At 51.2% G+C, this 19,753-nt stretch overlaps 1 long non-coding RNA gene and 1 pseudogene across 1 annotated transcript in view; one reads left to right on the forward strand and one right to left on the reverse strand.

Moving 5' to 3' along the window:
• The window catches only part of LOC136308586 (uncharacterized), a 152,171-nt gene that overhangs the window by 92,053 nt on the left and 40,365 nt on the right, over positions 1 to 19,753 (reverse strand). The gene's annotated exons all lie outside the window — the stretch shown is intronic.
• LOC136309696 (small nucleolar RNA U3) lies at positions 10,628 to 10,715 on the forward strand (annotated as a pseudogene).

The raw sequence follows: 19,753 nt of genomic DNA on the forward strand, positions 1-19,753 counted from the left end.
CTTGTCGCTCTGGTCAACCACACCCCCGGATCAGGAGGGACCAAGTCTGGGAGGCAAACGGTGCCAAGTCCATTTCGCCAAGAACAATGCCCACGATCTCGAGTTTGTTATCTCCCTGGGGCCGCGAGGGTCGGACTGAGCGGCTGGTGGACCCCATTTCACTTCTGAATTCTGCTCACAAACCACAGGAGGTTCCTCCCCAGGGAGAGAAAACTCTAACTGGTCACAGAGATCCGGGGTCTGCCCAGACAACAGTCACGTGCCCCCTTTCCTACACAGTTTTCCCTGGTCACCAGGGAGGAGAGGGTGTCAGCTGAAGGACAACATATAGAATCTCATGGCAGGAGAGGGAAAAAAAAAGAGGCTGTTAAAACAAAGGGGACACGCCCACTTTTCAGCTGAGAAAGTAATCTAGTACCCCAAAGGACAAGCTCTGCACAGGGAGCCCCAAGCCTCAGACACGAAAGCAGCATTGTCCCAGGGTGTCTTCCAGTGCGAAGCAAGTGCATTTCTGTAGAGGGAGCCTTTTTAGGCCCATTTGGGGGGCTCTGACGTGTGGGTAGGTCCACCTATCAACCTTCAATCCAAACCCGAGCCGTGACAGACCAGACCTTGGGACTCTGGCTGTGCGTGTGCACGCGTGTGCCCATGGGTGCTGGATCATGAGATGGCACTAGCCAAGGGTGGCCACACGTCCCAAAGCCCCAAACTATAAGCCATACTCCCTCAGGGTTGTGGGCATTTTGTTTTCTTTTCATTGTGAAGGGTTATGCACAGACCGTAAAAGCGGGGGGCTATACGAACAGACCTTTGTACTGTAAATAAAGCATGCTGTTGGGATCACATAAAACCAGCAGCAAACCAAGCCTGGCCTGAAGGGATCACCTTGGTGTTACTGCAGGATGCAGAACTCCAGCACAAAAGAGAAACCTCACAGAGGTGACTCAGCGGACACCCTGGGGGGTGGCGGGGGGGGGGGGGAGGGAGGAGGGAGGAGGGAACCAGGGAAAGCAGAAAACTCCCTGGAAGTCCCTATAGACTGAATGACAGAGGCTTCAGCCAGGACTCAAGCTCAGGCCGGATCCAGAATGCCAACTCGGTGCTGGGTCACAAGATAACGAAACTATGTGTCTCCTTTGCTGAGGGGTTCTGATTCCAACGAAGGTAGGTTGGATGCTGAAGGTCCCAGAGGTGGCTTGGGAGCACCTGCTGGAAGGACCTCATATGTCCCCTTCCTCTCTGTGTCTGCAGGTCACAGAACCCAGGAGATGTCATTCAAGGGCAGCTGTGGCCCTCAACCCTTAAAGACCATAAATGCCTTATTGCCTTCATATCACCTGTAATCCCTCCAATTACCATTTACTTTTATTTAAAGCAGACGCCTGTAAGAACTCGAGGGCGTGTTCAGAACTCGGTTTCATTGTTTCATCCAGTGTACTTTCCTGGCTGGCATCAACCGTAGAGGTGCGTGGGGTTATATGTATACGCACAGGCTTCCAGAAACCCCAGGCCTTCCCCCCTCGCCTATTCCCAGGTCCCCCTGCTGCAGGGACCTGGGGCGGCCACCGCATTTCCAGCGAAGAAAGAGCACGGGCAATTTGGGAATATGGGGTGCCTGAGGAGAGAGACATCGAGGCTATCAAAACCCATCAAATCACAAGAGTGCCCAGTGCTCCCGGGACAGCCAGGCAGATGGGAGCAAGGAGACCAACTGAAGTGGGCGGGCAGCAAACTCAAAGGCTGAGTCACAGCTCCTTCCTGCCCCTCCGTCCTCCCGGAAGACAGGGGGAATGATTTCACTCCTGGGGCCCTCTCGCCAGCCCTCACTACTGTGCTTATCTGGAGGTGGACAGTGAGAGGAGGAGGAAGGGAAAGCCATGACACCTCTGGACTGGCCACCAGGCTGTGACCAGGGAGGCTGTGGGTGACAGATGGCAGGGCTGGTTGCGAGCTGTGAAGTGTACTGCTAAACAGCCATGCCAACTTCAAGAGAGAGTTGATCTTGGCCACCCATGTTCAAAGGGCTTTCTTCCACATGTGCCTGGGCTAGACAGGAGTTGGGGTCTACCAAATGGCAGAAAGGTCTATCTCCTGTGGGTTTGGGGGTCATTCATTCATTCATTCACTGTCAACAATTAAAGAGGCCTCTCTGTGCAGGTACTGGAGATACAGTGTGGGCCAAAACCACCCACCCTCCCAGTCTAGGGGAAGGGATCAACGGGATCAACTTTAAACAAACTGACACAGCAATGTATCTATGGCTGCAAATTGTAATGAGACTTCCAGGGGTTGGGAACCCAGTTATATGAGCCTCTGACAAATGAACTTGGCCTACAAGGTCAAAAGCCTGAAAAAAAAACCTGCTGGATCTGCTCTTGACTTTGCATGAGTTCCTTAATCCTCCTACCAAGCCTCACTTTCCCCATCTGTAAGACGGGCCAATCTAGATGTGTCTCTTGGGAGGCTTCAAAGTGAGAATGCATTTAAGGACTTTGCTAAATGAAAACTCTCAATAAAATTGTTCCTTGGTTTTATCCGGAGTTCCCCTTAGAATAAAGGTATCACTCCTAAGCCCATGGGGTCAGACCTTGAGGCTCACTCAGCAAAGCTGCAGAGACCCCCACTCACCTCTTCCCCAGCAGACAGGCCCAGGCTTTCCCGGAGTCTCAGAAAAGTCTGACCCTTTGCATTCCCTGGTCCAGCTGATTCTAGCGAAAACCTCTAACCGCTCCCATGATTTCAGTCCTGGGTCTCTTTAAGCAGCCCCTGCCAGCCCTGTGGGGGATTCATGGTGACTCAGCCCTGGCCCCAAAGAAGCTGGAGGCACTATCGCTCAGCCAGGATGTGGCTGTGCGCCCGTGAGCTGGAGACAAAGCTGCTCCCTGGGGCCTTCCAACGCTCCCCCCCACCTCCCCTCTGCTTGACAGGCACAGTGGCGCCGTCCCCAAGGTGGACGCTCAGGGGCTGGCTGCAGCCCGGAGGGCCCGAGGGCGAGACAGCAGGCCACCTAGCCCCAGAAGAGAAACCAGCAGCTGGTGGGAAAGGCGGGCGTTCCTGCAGCTTCTCCCTTTCTCGTTCCACAGCAGCTTCTTGAGCACAGAGTTCTGCTCCTTTCCCCCTCACTCGGGAAGCAGGACCGTGGAGGAAACCAGGAAAATGAGGGTGTAACGTCGAGCTCAAATCTGGCAACCCCAAGAAGTTCAGAAGCCCCTCCGACATTGTAATCGGCCTATTTCCCACCCATTCCCAAGCAAATGTGCCATGCGATCCATTGGAACCATATCACAAACCAGTGACAGGAAAACGCCTGGGGATTTCTCTGCCTCACACTCTGCGCCACAGTGCAGAGGGGGCTCAGATGTAAGGGAAAGAGGACATGGTCTCCGTCCAGAGCCCGAGGCCCCAAGAATCTCCTTTCACAGCTGAGAGAGAACATGCGGTCCAGTCTCTGTGAAGGCAAGATGAGGTCACCCAGTGAGAGGCCAGGACCAGGCAGCTCCCTCGGGGGGGAGTCAGTGTCCACCCTCCCTCTTCACGGGTACCTGGTGGGCGCAGCTGAGGGGCCTTCCAGCTCAGCGTTCACAGCCACACTCAGTCTCGGGAAGTCAGGGCCAGTCCACCTGAACCCTCTCGGCTGGTACAGAATTCACCAACTCCGCTCAGCGCTCCTCTGCTCACGGTCTTCCTTCAAACACCCAAGCCATTGTTACTTCATTTCTCCGACAGAAAAATAAAATCAAACCTTTCACCTGTTTGCAGCTGTCTCCCGAGGCCCACTTTCCCATTATGTCTGAAACCATTTCATCTCAGGGGTTGTACACAGAGGGCTGTCTTCCCAGGTGTTCAAACCTTCATGTATCTATAGTCACCGAGCTCTAAACTGAATTCCTAGGAGTATTTCAAGAAGAGAGTCTTGCATTAAAAAAAATCAAAATCGGCCCTGGCCGGTTGGCTCAGCGGTAGAGCGTCGGCCTGGCGTGCAGGGAACCTGGGTTCGATTCCCGGCCAGGGCACACAGGAGAAGCGCCCATTTGCTTCTCCACCCCTCCGCCGCGCCTTCTTCTCTGTCTCTCTCTTCCCCTCCCGCAGCCAAGGCTCCATTGGAGCAAAGATGGCCCGGGTGCTGGGGATGGCTCTGTGGCCTCTGCCCCAGGCACTAGAGTGGCTCTGGTCGCGGCAGAGCGAAGCCCCGGAGGGGCAGAGCGTCGCCCCTGGTGGGCAGAGCATCGCCCCTGGTGGGCGTGCCGGGTGGATCCCGGTCGGGCGCATGCGGGAATCTGTCTGACTGTCTCTCCCCGTTTCCAGCTTCAGAAAAGTACAAAAAAAAAAAATCAAAATCCAGTCAAAACTGAATAGGATGAGCTTCCCTGTGTGTCAATGGGACCTCAATAGACCTAACATCAGGAGGAAATGCTCAAGTCCATCCTTCCTAAAGAAACACACACACACACAATATTAAGGAGAAAAAAGGAAATTAACATCTTTTTGCTTGGCTGGAGTACACTACTGATTTTTTTCATTAAAATTAAAAGCTCCCTCCTTCAGAAAACAAAAGCGGGTTCGGTCCCAAGGGCCAAGAAAGTGATGGAACCTGCAGTTGGAAGGCGCCCGGCCAGATTCTGCCCGGCTCTCCTTGAAAGGCCCGCGAGTGCCAGCCCCGAGCGGGAACCGGGGGAGCGGCCCACTCCCTGTGTCCGCACCGCAGGGCTCCCACGGGCCCGGGGCCAATGATTCACAGACGGGAACGGAACAAAGAGGTTACGCAACTCACTGATCACAACAGCCCCAAACAGAGCCTGACGTCAGGTGCCCCCAGCACTGCCACCGCCTGCCACATGCAGTCACATAGTAGGTGTTCGAGAAACCCGGACCTGTGCTGGGCCACTAATAAAATGAAGCCACTTGTCCCCGTAGCCCTGCAAGGAACCGGCCCTCGGAGGTGCATATTAATTGACCCTTCCACACTTTCTGAGCCTATTTGTGTCACCATCGTCCCATGGATCGGCCTCCAGGAAGGGAAACATGAAAGCGTCGTGAATAGCCTTAGAATGGGAGAGATTCCAAAAAATGGTGGAGCCAGAATAGAAAAAAAAAAAAAAAAAAGGGAACAGTTTGTTTTGTTGCTGACTTGGATGGAGACAAGGTTTCCTCCTTGTCACGGACCAGACCAAACGTTTGGAGCTTTTCAGAATCCCGACAATCAGCAAATGCATCTAGTTAAACCACACACCAAAGCCCTGTACAGTTTCTAGAACTTGTCAGAACTCTAGAATAGCAAAGGTTAATGGGGGGGGGGGGGGGAGTACGGCACTGATTATTTTTATCCTAGATTTTATTAACAATAACCAATTACTGTACACATCAGACATGTCAGGTATCACAGAAAGTGGCTTACGGTAACTATGGCACTCAATCATCACACGATCGTCACAGCCCTGAAGGATGGCCTCTGTCATCCCCGTTTATAGCGGGAAAAACTGAAGTCGCGCAGTGAGGCCCAAGTCCACACCCCAAACGTTGTTATGCTGACTGATCAAAAGTGAGGCTCTTCTCTAGAATGTGCTGCTGACCCGGTTGTCTAGAGAGGAACTGGTCCCTTGGCATGTCAGATTTCTGACCCACATGGTCATTGGCAGTGGCACTTGGCCAGATCACAGGGTGAAGGGTGCTCAGGAGGGGTCCCTCTCCACGTAGCCTTCCCCAGGCCTTGGCCACACCGGACCCTGAAGCCCGCTTGTCCCTGATCAGCCTGGCATACAGGGAGGGCCTGGTGGCTTCAGTGAGAGTCCAGTTGGCCTCCCCAAGTAGACACTGCTGAGTCTCCAGGGGGCTAGCTGGCTACTGGATGGCGTGAGCAGAGGCTCAACCCTGCCAGGAACAAGGGATGGCGACCCCAGAAGTGCCCGGCAACTGTCCCACGGTCCCTCGGAGGTCATGGCACCTCTGACTAGAAAACCCTGAGCAGAAGACAGAAGTGCATCTCCAGCCCTCGAAGGCACGATGTGAAGACATTGTGTGACTCTGTTCACACAAGGGCTCCAGAATCGGCAAGCACACAGAGATGGAAAGGAGAGTGGCGGTTTCCAGGGGCTCCGTAGAGGACGGAGAGATGCCCAGTGACTACCGAATGGGCAGGGGGTTTCCTCTGGGGGTGACCCAAAAGTCCGGGATCTGGATAGCAGTAAAGGCTGCACAGGTGAATGAACTCAATGCCGCTTGAAAATCATTTACAATGGTAAATGCTATGTTACATGTATTTTACCATAATTTGGGGAAGGGGGAGAAAAAAAATCAATCTCCAAAGAATCGTCAGGCAATCCTTAGGCAATCAAACATGAAACCCAACCATAGAGCCAGGTCTTAGCCTCCAGAAGGCGTAGAACTGGGTGTTCCCCGAAGACCCTCAAATTTATAAACTCAGTAGTATTTAAAGAGCGGGTGGAGTGGGCAGAAAGGGAAGGGAGAAGGCGTGTGAGGCAGCCAGGCGGCCCGGGCCAGACTGCTGGCTCATTATGAAGCAACCCGGGGAACAGGGAGTCAGGCCACCCTCCCAGCAGCCTCCCGTGGACCCTGCCGCCCGCCTGGCCGCCCCCTGTCCACCTGGCAGGCATCGCGGTTACTTTCTTGGGGTCAGGAGCCCAGTGTCCTTGGTCTGCATCACAGAGTCAACAACAATTTATCTGCCCTGGGCAAACAAGGCTGCAGTAAGTGGCGGAACTCTGACAATATTTAATGACTCGGGGTGGCAGGGGTGGGGGGGCCGTGCAGGAAGGAGGGGCAGACGGGGAAGGAACTGGAGAGAGCAGGCAGAAAACTCCGGGGGAAATTCCGTGGGGGGAGGGGAAGATAAAAGGGGGCTGTAAAGCAATTTTGACAGGTTAACAGACAGGTAATATTCCAGCGGTGTTGACTTAACCAGGCTAGCGCTCCATGCGGCACCGATTAGGCCCAGGCACCGGAGCCTCGGCAGCTCGGGCTTTCACGGAAACAAAGGTCCAGTCAGAGAAAACCAAACAACAGCCCAGCAGATGCAGGCAGCCTGGCCAGCCGCTCCCCTCCGTCGGAAGCCACCCGGAGATGCTTCCTGGAGACCGATCTGGAGAGATAACTTCCCGCGAGATGTGTGGCAGGAGCTGCCACCTGGGGACACTGGGCCTGGCTTCCGACAGCTCTGAGTAAAGGGCAGGGCACAGATGACCAGGGCAAAATGCCCCTCATCCCTACAGGTGAAGGCCGACCAGCCCCACAGCTCCTCGTCCTGGGAAGACAGCTGGCTAGGCCCACCTGCTGTCCCAGGGCTGCAGGCTCAGGACAGTTAGTCAGCAATGCAATTGCAATGCAATGCAATTCATGCCCGCGCCCAAACAAACCCCAATGGACTCACCCAGGTTCATCCCCAAACGGTCACCCACGGGGTAAGTTCCTTAACCTCTCTGGGCCATTTGAATTGCCTCATGTGTAAAAAAACCAGGACAGTAACTCTCACCAGGCTGTTTAATGAACGCATTACCACTTCCATGTTCACAGAGTGAATGTGCATGTTAATATTAAGTTGAAATTAGATAATTATGAGGACTAAATAAATACAGTCATCTCCCTTATCCACAGTTTCACGTTCCATGGTTTCAGTTACCCATGGTCAAACGCGGTCCAAAAATATTAGATGGAAAATTACAGAAATAAACAAGTCATAAATTTTAAATTGCACCCCAATCTAAGGAGCATGATGGAAATCCCACATTGTCCCTTTGCATCTTTCCTGGGACCCGAACCGTCCCTTTTTCCAGCGTCTCCATGTTACACACGCTCCCAACCTGTTGGTCACTCAGGAGACATCTAGGTGACCAGGTCAACGGACCTAGTATTGCAGTGCTGTGTCCAAGTCACCCTTACCTTATCAGTCATGGTCCCAGACCCACTCACATACTTTCATTACAGTCTGTTGTGATAACTGTCCTATCTTGTTCTCTTAGGCACTGTCTCTTCCTGTGTCTACGCTGTAAATTAAACTTGATCGTAGATACATATGGACAGGAAAAAACAGTATATTCAGGGTTCAGCACTGTCCGTGGGTGTCAGGCATCCACCGAGGCTCTTGGGGGTGTCCCCTGTGGATAAGGGGGGACTGCGGTCATGTGTGGGCATGCACACGGCCTAGACCACAGTAGGTATTAAAGACGTCCTAGTTCTTCTTTGCAGCTGCCTCTACCATGCCCCTGCCCAGATTAGGAGTGTGGTCTTTTGAATACCGCAAAAGGAGCACATCGGGAAGTGCTCGGTTCTTTTCAAATGCAGGAAGGCTGTTCTAGGTCCACCCATGCTCTCGTGGATTGGGGACAGAGCTTCTTCTAAGAACCAAAAGAGGCGCCATGCTGGCTCAGGTTCCATGGTGAGACCCCCAAGACACCCCCCGCTCCCTGAGACCTTGGCAGCCACACTCAGCAACCTGATACGGTCCCCTGCACCCCGACTCCTCAGAGAGCAAGAAAGCGTTCAAAGTCGCAGAACCGGTCCACAAGGGGGCCAAGACTCTGACTTCATTTCCTACAGGGTGCCCTGGCCTCCGTTACAGGACGCTATTTTGAAGCTGGATTATATATATTTTGGGTTATTTGGAAAATCATTGTGGCTTTAGATAATAAAATTCTGAGTGACATCTGTCAGCCCTGGTCACCATGAGTGGGTTGGGCGGCGTTTCCTTTCTTTCTCGTTTCTAAAAGAGCAATGAAGTAAGTGTTACCAAGGAAGGTTTGTAAGAGTCTGCAGGGTTATGTATTAAACACTCTCTTGAAATGGGTCCCAGTAGCGTGTACCTGAGCCCTCGTTACAACAGGCCTGCAGTGGTGTGCCCAAGAGCTGAGCCGGCCAATGCTGGCAGCGACACGGAGTCAGAATCAGAAACACCTGGCCGGAACCACAGGGCCATCTGGTCAACCACCTTCCTTTCACCAGCGGGGAAGCAGAGGCCCCAGGAGCTGGAGGCGAGTGTTCCCAGGCCCCATCCCACCCTCTCCAAGGCACCTGTGAGAGCCCTTCCTTGCTTCGCACTCCACGACATAGAGCAGCACTCCAGCGAGCAACAGATCATCTCCTGCTAATTTTACTAAAAAGGCATCTCACGACAAAACCCCTGCACATGAATCTCAGCCCCACCTCTCTGTTTTCAGGAGGCAATTGCTATTCCCTACTCAGAACAGGGTATCTCTGAGGACTGCCTTTTGGTTATTCGGCATGTCAGTCTTTACCTAGGATGGGGCCAGTAGCTTAGGAAACACCTGGGCTGTCCCAGGGTCAGTGCTAGGGGAAGGGGCCATCTGCAAAACAGACTGTGAATGTCTGGGTTCTTCAGCCCACAGGAACCCCTGACCAAAAGCCATCATCTTCGCTGTGCTCTCTGCTCCTGGCAGCCCCCCCCCCAAGCCCTGTGTGGCCATTATACATCGACAGCCCCGTTTGATAGAGAAGCTATGGAAACACAGAAAGGTTGTTTGTGTCCTAGACCTTGAGGTAGTATCTATATGTGCCAAGAACACACTAGACACTCATCCAAAAGGGACGAAGAGTTAGAAGCAAAGTTGGAACACGCCTCTGGTCATTATAATAACCTGCTGGGATGACTTCACAGAATCTTCCCCCCCCAAGAAAATTTGATCAACATATATTTAAAGTCTGAAATTTTGTTCAGCCTTTTCTCATTAGAAGCTCAATTTGGCACCTAGCACCAGAAAGACATCAATGAGCATTTGATGAAGAGATGAGCAAATGTGGAAGGCAGCAAGCCTTCCGGGGAAACTGCAAGATGAACAGATGCACATAACATAGGCACACACTACTCTCTATGACGAGGGCCTGGAGATGAGTTGGGAGCTCCATTCAAACTGAGGGGGAATCTGCTGTAAAAGTTCCTGGTTTCAAACCATCTTCTCTCGTCCTGATCCTTGTGATGTAGGGAAGGCAGGACTCTTCTCCCCATGCGACCAAGGAGAGAACGGAGGGATACAGACAATGAAAAGCCGCCCCAGAGTCTCAAAATGAACGAACAGAACTACCATTCAACTCATTCCTCTTCCACGCTGTTTTTGATTCTCTTGATAAGAGTATGCTAGAGCCTTAAATCTCTCAAAAACTGCATCTTGCACATCATACCGGAAGTTCTCAGACAGATCTAACTCAGAGGACAATGAAATAATCTCACATCCTAGCGGCCTTGCCAACGGCTGGTGCTTAAAGCACGTCACCATCTGTGGCCTTGAAGCCCAGGAAAACAACCCTAATCGCATTCTGGAAGTCTAGGAAAGGTGGCTTGCCAGAAGAGAGAAGTATGAGATCACACCTCAAAGCTTTCTGGGCAAGGAACACTAGAAATGAGGAACTCTGTGGGATTCTCCCCAAAGATCCCACCTTTGTCTTGTGTACGTCTGTTTTATCGCCAGGAACACCGAAACTATCCCCACCCCCCCAATCAAGACCATGAGCACCTGGTCAGAAGCAACGTCAGTGCTCCATACATGGGAAATTAAGATTCTGGATCCACAATGCACTGGCCTTAAAAAAAAAAAAAACTCTCTGCTCCAAATGTTGTCTAGCCATTCTGGAATATTACTCAGCCTTCAAAAGGGAGGAAATCAAGACTTTACTTTCAGGGATCATTTCAATAGTTTGTTACTAAAAAGAAAGGAAATCCTTTCGCAGGTTACAGCAGGGGTGAACCCTGACATGGACATCGCGCTCTGTGACATAAGCCAGTCACAAACGGACAAACACTGTATGACTCCACTTACAGAAGATTCCCCCGAGGAGTCAAATCATGGAGGCGGACAGCGGAACGGAGGTTGCCGGGGGCTGTGGAAAGGGTTAACGGGGAGCTGGCGTGTCCTGGGCACAGAGTTGCAGTTTAGGAAGATGAAAAAGCTCTGGAGAAGGAGGGTGAGGTGGCGGCACGACAACGTGGAGGTGCTTGACGCCACTGAACGGTACACATAAAACTGGGTAAACTGGTAAATTTTATGCTATGGATCTTTTATCACAGTTAAAAATAAATAATGATTTTTTCTAAAACAAAAACCTCTGCTCAAAGTGTAACTGGGGTTTCGAACTACCTTCCCCCCAATAGGACGAGGATGTTCAATGGACATCATTTCAAAGTCACGGTGCCTATGACTCTATCTCTAACTCTCCAAACATAAGACGAGCAGCCAACAGAAAGGACAGTCAAGCCGCCCCCAGCACTCTGACACTTCATCCTCCAGGTGACGCGAAAATCATCTCATCACCCATCCCGGGAGAGCAGGCTGCCAATCTGAACAAAGGGCCTCGGGAATATCAACATGGATTGCTACACATCGATTGTCCAAAGTCCAAAAAGTTGCCACTCTTTGAAGGAGGCCGAGAAGAGAGAGAACTAAAAACCAAGAAGAAAAGCAACAAAGGTTAGGTATTAACAGGCTCCAGGGAAGGCAAAGGTAAGCCATCCGGCATGAGACGGGGGCACCAGGGCAGAGCCGGGCGGGAGGCCTTGCCCGCGTCCTCTCTGCTGCTGGGCAGGCGCTCAGTCTCTCCAGAGGAGTAAGTATCTTTAGCTCTTCTCTGTGATGTCGGCTCGAAGAAAAAGAAACTGTGTTTAACCAGAGTCATGGAATAGAAAGGGCAGCCGCTCTTAAAACATAGGCCATAAAGGTGCTGGAAGGTTGGTTCCGCCCTTAAAGGAAATAAAATTTATGGTGTTTCAGATAAAACGCTCAGGATGGAAACCTGGCCCGATAAAAATCAACCAATGAGTAAAAAAGTTGTCTTCAAAGACAGTGTCCCCATATTTCAGCCACAGTAAGGCCCTCAGACCCACCACGCTTTGTTGGCCACGCAAACCCAACCTAGACACATCTCCACCAGCACCCAGTCCTTCTTTCTCCGTCAGACCCACAGACTGGTCTGTTGACCACTTGGCTGAGATGGTAACCCTTTCCGTTTGCAACAGTAACAATACCATTAGTCATAAAATGGTTATCAGGTGGTGGAGGGAGAAATTACTGGCTGAGAAGTGACAAGACACCTTCCAGACTGCCAGGAATATTCTAGTTCTTCATTTGGACAGTGGTCAGGTGGATGTAGACATATGTAAAAATTCATTGAGCAATGCATTTAAATTCTGTTTATAGACATTACTCTTTAGTTTAAAAGTATACATACACACAGAGATTTTTTTTAAAAACCATAACATGTTTATTTCATGTCCAACTAGAGTCAAGCTGTTAGGGCCCCCGTGGAATACATTCATTCCCTCCAAGCTCCCACCTCTTGTCCTCTGAAACCCCCAACTCCTGTTCCCTAAGTTGGCTTCTCCAACAGGTCACGCAGAGGAGAGGAATCGAAACAATTCAAGTAGCTCATTTCCTGTTTGGATGAGTGTTGCAAGGTGGTTGACAGAAGCTCATGACAAAAGTTAACTAGAGATTCTCAACAAATCCAATGCTCCCCACATTGTGCTGAAATATGTCACTCAAGAATTCCCTGCATTAAAAAAGAATATGGGCCCTGGCCGGCTGGCTCAGTGGTAGAGCATCAGCCTGGTGTGTGGAAGTCCCAGGTTTGATTCCCAGTCAGGGCACACAGGAGAAGCGCCCATCTGCTTCTCCACCCCTCCCCCTCTCCTTTCTCTCTGTCTCTCTCTTCCCCTTCCGCAGCCAAAGACTCCATTGGAGCAAAGTTGGCCCAGGCACTGAGGACAACTCCATGGCCTCAGCCTCAGGTGCTGGAATGGCTCCGGTTGCAACTGAGCAATGTCCCAGATGGGTGGAGCATTGCCCTCTGGTAGGTATGACAGGTGTATCCTGGCACATGTGGGAGTCTGACTGCCACCCCGCTTCTAACTTTGGGGGAAAAAAAATATATGGGTCCTGGCTAGTTGGCTCAGTGGTAAAGTGTCAGCCTGGTGTGTGGAAGTCCTAAGTTAGATTCCTGGTCAGGGCACACAGGAAAAGTAACCATCTACTTCTCTCTCTTCCCCTCCCCTTCTCTCTCTCTCTCTCTTTCTTCTCCTCCTCCCACAGCCTGGCTCAATTGATTCGAGTGTGTTGGCCCCAGATGCTGGGGATGGCTCCATGGAGGCTCTGTGTCAGGTGCTAAAAATAGCTTGGTTGTGAACATAGGCCCCAGATGGGCAGACCATCAGCCCCAGACAGAGGTCACAGGTGGATCACTGTCAGGGCACATGTGGGAGTCTGTCTCTTTATCTGTCCTCCTATCACTTAAAAAGATAAAAAAAATACAATAAAATAAAATAGAATATAGAATGAACATTCTTCTCCACACCACAGGCTTTCAAATACCAAAACCAGTTGGCAGTCTCCCTTCAGTCACCTCTTGGTCAAGGCATTCCTCTGTTCCACACGTAACACCTCGGATGACAGCAGTATGGTATTTCTTACATGGCCCCCTCTCTCTCCTGGCTCCCCTCCTCCAAACACACTCCAACCCACAGGACCCCAATATAACCAACTCCCCTTGTGTTCTCTGTGTGTTTTAACTTCTTAAGCCCACTCCTATAACACTTCATTCATTCAGTAGGCGGTGTTCAACTTCTCTTTTCATTGGTAACCCCCTTTAAGGGAAGGAAAATACCCCTGGGTCAACGCAAGCTCGCAGCATCTCACCCGAGTTACTAGCCCGGCTCTGGTTCAGTCTGGACAACATTGGTGCTTTGCTGACCCTCCAAGAAGCTCTTTCTATATTTGTCAACTGCGATGCTAGGACCAGCCCCACAGGTTCCTAGCCCAGGGCCCAGTACTGCAGGCGCTCAGCTGACGCTCACTTTCATTACTGTACCTGCTCCCATGGGCCGCTCCCAAGCCCACCTTTGACAAGTATTCTGGCCTCAGGAACCCACAGGTGCCATCCACAGGAAGCCAGGGGGGAGGACTCGCAGCCTTTCTCCAAGGCCTCTGTGGCATCACCTTGGAGCCTCGAGTCGGCACCAGGAAAACAGCCCGACGGGTAAACAGTAGTTCCTGGAGCCCCCCACCCTCTGGCAGCCCCTCCCAGAGCCACCGTTCCCAACCTCGGCCTCTTGAGGAGACCTGCCTGCCTCATTTACTACACAAAATAGAAAGCAGCCCTCAGGTTTCGGTCTAAGGCATTCATTTGTGGTTTTTATTTATAGTCCTGTATATATTTGTGCACAAACAGATACGCCAGCCAGAAAGCTTAGGTCCAGGTACACACACACACACACACATACACACACCAGGAAGAGCAGGATCTATTTGCACGTATGCACAGCCCAGTTAAAGATAAGCCCATTTGCTGTTTCTAGAAAAACAAGAATCTATTATACTTCACATTTTCAATTCCATCCAGAAACACCCTCAAAAGGACCATCTAGTCAATGCAATCAACTCTCAAAGTTCCACCAATTAGTTGAGTACAAATACTAGCAGACTTTCGCCCTTTGCTCTTAATTAACCTGAGAATTTGAAAAATGGGGGGGGGGGGCAAAGAGAAGAACACCCGGCCTCCAAAACTCACCCCAAAGCCATCTCTGACAGCGTACGACTGTCTCCCTTTACTACTTTGCTACCAGCTACCTCTCTACAGTCCACTAACTGACCATGTCGCCCGCAGTAGCAGGTCCTGAAGTGTGTTCGGTTCATCTAACAGGGGTAGAGGTGGGGCAGAGAGGAAATATTCCCAGTGATGTAATTCATCAGTTGCTGTGGACCAAGAGGCAGCAGGACAGGTAAGCTAAGAGCTGGCCCAGGATAGATCCTTTTATCATTCTTTGCACTTTAAAATATAACCTCCCCACTAGCAAAATTTCCAGAATATCCTGCAGCTAACGTGATGGCTGAAGTAACCGTCTCTCCCACATTTGTTTCTTTTTTTTCTCTCTCTCTCTCATTTTGATTATCTCCCAGGACATCAGCTGCCCTGGCCATCCCTCCCTACCAAGGATTCCAAAGTCCCCTCCTGTCCACTCACGCCCACTTTATGAGAAACATCTCCACAGTAGCGATCTGGGCCCATGGTGCGGTGAGAATAGCACCTGCAACAATGTTGCAACCCAGAAGCTACAAAAATCATGAGAAAACTTTTTATTGCGCACAGAAGGCAACTGGAAGAGAGGGGAAATGTTCTCTGGCTAGAAGGGTCTGTGCCTGGACCCACAATTTACTGTCGCGGGAGGGCGCTCGGGAGGGAGGCACCCTTCGTGACTTCTCGGGGAGTGCCTGGGTTTGGACCAGGGGGACGCTGGAAACTCATGTGCGTGATGTGCAATGTGCTGTAACGAGGGTAGAATAAGTTGCAAAGTTCCCAGGATTTTTGAGAATCTCTATGAAGGTGAGTTCCAAGAAATTTCCATGCCGGGCCTTGAAGGAATATTTAGGCCACGTCTCTAGACCTCCTAAGAGTATTGGTTTAATTCTGTGTCTAAATCTCTAGAAAGGCTTTGGTGTCAAAACCTGAAAAAAAGCATTTAACAGAAAAGAATGTATTCGGCGCCTTGGTTATATATAAGGGTGGGCAAAAGTGGGTTTACAGTTGTGAGTACCTGAAAGTTTATTCTTAATTATTATTTTTTAATTCTTGTATTTTTGTTGTTGTTGTTGCATTACAACTGTAAACCTACTTTTGCCCACCCCTGTATCTCGCCCTGCATCCACTCTGACCTTCCCTCCAACATCTGCATCTGTCCTCGGCCCCCTAAGAAAACCTACACACTCCGAGAAGTGGAGCCCTGCCGTCTCAGGGGTTATTCGCCTGAACTCGGTGTACATGAGAACACAGAAGGTGTGAAAGGAAATCTCAAAAACACATTTCCTTCTACAATCCAGACACGTTGGTCATCCATAATTTCATGTGGCCAAACCTCCAATTCCAGCCCTCCACTCAATCCACACCGAATCACAATCACTCCTCCAAGGAGCCACGCCGCGCCCATTCAAAGCAACACAGCATATGAATATGCTCAAACCCAACCTTTCAAATATATTTACGTCAAGTCTCCCTTTGACAAAGTTTCTCATCTTACCAAGATTGAGGATTTGATCCCGGGTCAGGGCACATATGGGAAGAAAACAATGAATACGTAACCATAACTAAGAGGAACAACAAGTGAATGCTTCTCTCTCTCTCTCTCTCTCTCTCTCCCCCCCTTCCTGCCCTTTCCCCTCTCTGTCTCTCTAAAAAGCAACAAATAAAAAGTTTCTCATTTTATCACAAAAAAATAAATAAGGACGCAAATGAAGGAAAAAACATTCGGACAAGGAAGCAGAAGGAAGTGATGTTATTATCTCATTATTAGAAAGATGAGTTGTCTTTTGTTTGTTTGTTTGTTTGTACGCTGCTTTCTGGCATTGAGCTATGCGTGGTACCTGCAGTCTTTCGTGTTCTCTACCCCAAGACCTGTACCCCAGTATCCGCCTAACTTCAATATCACCATCACTTAAACACACACTTGTAAGCCTCTGAGCAGTAATACATACTGTTCCCTCTGCCAGAGACACCTTTCCTCTCACACTTCCTCCCTGAAGCATTCTTTGAACACCTCTTATCCTTAAAGTGAATGTGCCTTATGAGGTCTTCCCTGCGCCCACGGAGTCTCACATCCCTCCTTGTGCCCCTAGAAGCCCAGAGTTCTCTTCAGACCCTCGTGGCAAGCCCTTGTCTGTCTAACTGCTCTATAAGAACTGTCCCCAAGGGCACTTAGTCACAGGAGACTTTACAGCCCCACCATGCAGAACAGTACCAGGCAAACAGGGATGCTTAACAGGTACCTGTGGAATAAATTAACAAGTGAATGTTTCTCCCACGAAGATCTACAGATAAGAGCTTTTATTCTTTAAAGACAAAAACACATCTCAAAACTCATTCCAGATGCCGACATTTATGAGCATGAAGACCCACACCTCAACCTCAGGGCCATCTGAGGAGACCACATCCAGCCCGCAATGTACCTGAGAAAATGTCTCCCCTGTGCGCTTTGCCCAACCAATAATCACTTCGCTTTCTTGCTCCTTCCCACTTACAGCATTCGGACAGTGAGTCTCAGAGGCTCTCAGGAAGGGTGGGAATGCAGGCCTAACAGTATCCACCTGACGTTTAGGTCCTAAACCCAAGCAGGGTCATCCTGGCTTCTCACCCACCAGTCCAACGGGAAGAGACGCCTTGGCTCCGTCTCAGCCCGGAGCAAGCCCTGCCTGCCCGCAGGAGGCCGCCCGGCCGCAGTCAGCGGGGTGGGAAGGGGCGGCCGATAGCAAACCTGGAACAGCGACCTCTCTGCCTGCTACGTCAGAGGTGGGTGGACTAGGTGTGTGCACACGGCTGTCACCATGTGGTGAGTGAGCTATGTCCTGGATGCTTTCTGCTTGGAGAGCCTCCCGGGAGGCAGACACCCCAGAGGGGCCCAACCACAGCACGTAGCTGTCCAGCTGGTTCTCATCCAGACAGCAGAGATCCAATATCGAGAGATAACCACAGGCCCCTGTGTCCTCAGCCCGGGGGCTGTTCAAGCCCACTTCCCCCCTCCGATCGTCCACAGGCAGCCGGGGAACAGGGATGGGGCTGCTATCTCACCCACCGGCATCCTCCACTGGAGCAGGCCATCTAGATAGAGAACAAGTCAATCATTTGGATTCTCTGAGGCCTGCCTATGTGTCTTCCCCCAATCCCAGCTGGAGAGGTGGGCTGTTCCCTGCCTGTAGATCTCGGTATCACCTGGAACTGCACAGAAAGGGAACTTACGCCCTGGAAGGGACCGCCTGACGAGGTTCACGTTCCCAGCTTTGCTCCCAACAAGCTGTGTAACCTCAGGCAAGTTACTTAACTTCTCTGAATATGTTTCTCCATTCACAAGACAGTGAATAAGACTGACCTGCCAGAATCGTGGAAGGTAGCAGGATAACCTGTACAGAACACCCGCTCAGCAGAGCATGTGGTCGATAAACAAAAGCTAGTGTCTAAGACAGGGGTCAGAAACCTATGGTTTGCAGCCAGATGTGGCTCTTTTGATGGCTGCATCTGGCTCACAGACAAATCTTTAATTAAAAAAAATAGTAACGTTAAAAATATAAAACATTCTCATGTATTACAATCCATTCATTTCCTACCGTACATGTTCATGGTTGTGGGTGGCTGGAGCCAATCACAGCTGTCCTCCGGGACAACTCCAAATTTTTATTGGATAATGCCTAATGTATACGGGTCATTGTATGGCTCCCACAGAATTACATTTTAAAATATGTGGCGTTCATAGCTCTCTCAGCCAAAAAGGTTCCCGACCGCTGGTCTACGGTATTCACACAGTGTCTGACTATAAGCCCCTGGAGGGCAGGCAGTCGTCCGCAGTTCTTGTGAAGTGCTGGTCTCAGCACAGCCTTAGCACAGGCAGCCTTCCTGGGAACGCCGGGCTGCCTGCAGGCGGGATGTACCCCTGCTGAGACACACCAGTGAGGCATGGAGGTCTCTGGGACAGCAGACCAGGGGTCCCCGTCCACGACAGCCAAGCTCACACAAGGTGAGCCTCGCCACTCCAGAAGGAAAGGAAATGTCAACATTCACACACCCCCAAACTATCGCCACCGGTTGAGCTAAAAGAAGGGCCAGTATCTTTACCCAGAATCCACGGGCCAGCCCCCAGCATCATACAACTAAAATAACAAGAGTCACCCGGGAGATATTGGGGGATTCGGGGCCCCGCATACGTGAGTATCCCCCCCTCGATTGTAACATGGGGGGCAGGTTCAGTGGCTCATCTTCATTTGTCTGGGGGCCACTTCTGGCTGTCAAAGGTGGTAACTGACAGCCATCTTCGCTGGAGAGCTACTCTATTAACAACCTGAGTGAGTGTGTGTCTGTCTGTCTGTCTATCTTCTAAAGCTGTACTATGCTTTGCCACACAGGGTGGAAAGATGCCTCAGTAGGAGACCCTTGGGAAAAAACTCCCTTGATCCAAAAGGGAGCTGCTCTGACTGACACCTGTCCATCAAAAAGCCCCTCCTACAGGCCCTGGCCAGTTGGCTCGGTAGTAGAGCATCGGCCTGGCGTGCGGAAGTCCTGAGTTCGATTCCCGGCCAGGACACACAGAGAAGCGCCCATCTGCTTCTCCACCCCTCCCCCTCTGCTTCCTCTCTGTCTCTCTCTTCCCCTCCCGCAGCCAAGGCTCCATTGGAGCAAAGTTGGCCCGGGCACTGGGGATGGCTCCTTGGCCTCTGCCTCAGGCGATAGAGTGGCTCTGGTTGCAACAGAGTAACGCCCCAGATGGGCAGAGCATCGCCCCCTGGTGGGCGTGCCGGGTGGATCCCGGTAGGGAGCATGCGGGAGTCTGTCTGACTGCCTCCCCGTTTCCAGCTTCAGAAAAATACAAAAAAAAAAAGCGTCCCTCCCTACAAAAAGTAAATGGTGTCACCCTGCCCAAGTCAGGTCCTCACGTTCACTGTGTGTCCTCCTTCCAACAGGCAGCAACCCTTCACCACACATCAACCTCTCCAGCACAGACCACTCAGGCTCCTGGTGCTCACGCGCACCCCAAGGTAACTCGGGCACTGCCTTGCTAAGCCTTCCCCCGAATGTCAATGAAGGGACTCTCTTCTTTAAAGAAATCTGAGGAGCCACAGCAACTTAGAGACAGAAGGCACTTAGGCAGGGTAGCCCCGGGAGTCACCCCAGACCCTGCGTCCTACCCTGGCTCTCTCTTCCTCTTCTCCCCACTCCCCGCCAGCCCCCGCCTGCCTGGGGAGGTGCTCCGTGTCACTGCATCGCC

Source organism: Saccopteryx bilineata, chromosome 6 (assembly GCF_036850765.1).
Source record: "Saccopteryx bilineata isolate mSacBil1 chromosome 6, mSacBil1_pri_phased_curated, whole genome shotgun sequence".
Classification (NCBI taxonomy): domain Eukaryota; kingdom Metazoa; phylum Chordata; class Mammalia; order Chiroptera; family Emballonuridae; genus Saccopteryx; species Saccopteryx bilineata.